The following is a 2,977-nucleotide window of genomic DNA, read 5'->3' as shown; positions in this document are numbered from 1 at the left end:
GCCCCCGCCTCCCGCTACCGGCCGGCCCCCCTCGGGTACCAAGGGGAGGGGGGGCACACATCCCCCTGCACACGCTGTCCGGAGCCCTCCCTTCTAGGGATAAAAAGTGAGAAAATAAAATAAAACGATGTTTTAGATATATTACATACGTATTTATGTTTGATGTTATTTTTATATACCATATTATTTGGTGGTTTATATGAATTATATTAATTGTAATTATGCTCATATATAAATCTATATTTGCATTTTAAAAATAACATAGATTTATATTTTAATATATACACACAGAGACATACCGTGATGAAGCCTTTCTTTAAGTAAAGCAGTGAAGAAGGGGTAAGCAGGGTTAATAACGGTGCTGTGCCTCTGGGAGAAAGCCCTGCTGCCCAGGTCCTCCCTCCCCGAGCCTTGCCCAACCTGGATAAAGGCTCCGACCCTTGGCTCTCCTGCCTGCTACCAAGGGAAGGGAATGGGTGCTCACACAACTGAGGGCTGCTTGAGTTGCAGCAGTATAGCAATAATCAGTAAATAATACCAATAGCAGCAAATAGTACTTAAAGATGGGGCTTTGAGCAATGTGGTCTAGTGGAAGGTGCCCCTGCCCATGGCATGGGGGTTGGAACTAGATGATCTTTAAGGTCCCTTCCAACCCAAACCATTCTGTAATTCTACAATAGTCAGTATAAAATAGCTGGAAGCTGATATAACACAGGAGAGGGGGTTGCATTTCTATAATTGATCCAAGTTCAGTTAATTTCAGTCTAGATTTTAACTGCAAGTCCTTGAGCTTGGGATAGTGAAGTGGGTAAAAATCACCTAGTTTAACAAGAAAACGCATTTTGATGAAAACGTCAGGAGACTAAGTAAGTCTGCATGCACACAGACATGAGCATATGAGGCTGGCTTTTGTACCTCTGCAGACATCTGTACTGGTATAACAGCAGGTCTTGTGCCCAGGAAGACCGGTGCAGCCTGGCACCATTCCTCTCTCTGCCAGGGTATTGCTTGCAGTCAAGAGCAGTAATGCTTTCAGACAGGTGGAGTTCACTTCATACCATTCCTACAAGACTTCTCTTTCCCCGCATCATCTCTTCCCTGAACTATACCCTCTAACATCACCTCTTCCACAGGAAGCACCAGGTAGGAAGCAGCTTTCTGTGCTGCCTGTGTACACATCGTGCATTAACCATCTCCTTGCCTGGGCCACTTTCCAGTTACAGCCAAGGCTGGGTCTGGTTGCTCAGCTCACTTTGATGATACTTCATCTTTGCAAGGGCCATAACTAGACCCAACAAGAATCACTTAAAAAAAGTAAAGAACTGAAATTAGAGATATCTTCTGCTTTCAAAAACTACTATCTGCCTCAAAGCTAGGCACCTAACAATCCTCATTATGTGTACGTGAAGGAGTTACAAAAGACTCAAACTACATTTATTGCCAAGCAATAAGGAAGTCACACATAGGTTGCCCAGAAGAGTAGCTAATCACCAGAATTAGAATGTAAGTACGAATCAGTAACCTTAAGTACAAAGCAGCACCCTTTTCTTTAAACCAGGTTTATTTCTGTGCTTCAAAGTGATTGACTAATCATGAATTCAAAAAGAACTAAGGAAAAAAGTGCAGATTATTTCCCCCCTTCAGCATATGAAAAAATACCAGCAAACCCCCTTAAACAAAAAGGCAGTATCGGTGAGGGTAAGAATGACTAATTCTCAGACCTTGAAGAACAGTGTCCTGATACAACCAGGTGGGCAGCCTAACCACAGAAAGCACCTCACCAGTTAAGCAAGCTGGTTTCTTTTCCATACAAGTGTATTTTTGGTCTTCTTTTTTTCTCTGCATATCTACCACATTTAAAAATAGACTTTTAATTAAATTAATGATCCTCTTAATTAAAAATAGATTAATTAAAAGCTATTTTAAGTAATTTTAATAAATGTCTGTATTTAAGGTTTCCATCTAAGATACAGGCCACATAAAAATGACAGAAACACAGCATTACTTTCAGTAGAAACACGAGTATAATGGTTCAACATTCCTGAGATGAACAGGCACAGATTACAGTTAAGCTTTTGTCAATTAGCAAGAAGTACTGCTAGGACAGAACTGCTGATAAGAATAAATCTTTCTCTGAGAATACTTCTTTCTATAAAATACTAATGAGATTAATATTGCTTATGTGAATTAGTGTTTCCTGCTTGCTGATTTGGATCTTGATTAAAATTCAAGTACTCTGTCCACCACCTCACTCCAGCTCCCTTTTCTCTGTCTTTGGATCTTATGAACTTTTGTTCTGGCTCTCATCCTCCTATTAACTACTTTGGGAATACAGCAAGGAGAGAGAGAAAAACAGTTGAAGCAGCTTTGCAAGTAGCCTGGTGGCAACTGCTGTCTCTCAAAGTATACTTGGAGAAACACAAATGTTTCACACAATCTAAGCCACATTCATGTCCCATCATACAAAGAGAAGGCACATCAAATAAGGGTGAAACACAAAAGACTTCCAACATCCATATTCCTCTCACTATCACCTCCCACCTTGTAATCCTCTTACTTCTGCACTCATACTATCCCTCGGTGCAGGGATCACCCAACCAACATCACCCAGCCTCCTGCTTCTCCAGCCATCCAGCCCCTGCCTCCTGTGCCCCAGGTGCTTTGCAGGGATAACCAGTCCCTGCCTGACAGCAGGAGTTTCCACCCAGCTGCAAGTGACTGACACCCAGGAGCTGAACTTCTCAAGTGCTGTCCCAGGCTACGGACCAGACCACCACCGTGGAGCAGCTGAGCAGGCAGGAATGGTCCCATGGGTGAAGAGTCACCAGAACTAACTGCTTACACTTACTGCAATTGCTCCTCGCTGACGGGCAGTTCACAGGAGCTCGTTGTGGGTGACAACATACATCTGGGATGAAAAGCATCAAAGCCTGTCAAGCTACAGGTGGAGCTGATGTTTGCAAGGACTGATCTAAAC

This window comes from Lathamus discolor, chromosome 2, assembly GCF_037157495.1.
Source record: "Lathamus discolor isolate bLatDis1 chromosome 2, bLatDis1.hap1, whole genome shotgun sequence".
NCBI classification, from domain to species: domain Eukaryota; kingdom Metazoa; phylum Chordata; class Aves; order Psittaciformes; family Psittacidae; genus Lathamus; species Lathamus discolor.
The sequence above is the reverse complement of the archived record's forward strand: the minus strand, read 5'-3'. Positions refer to the sequence as shown.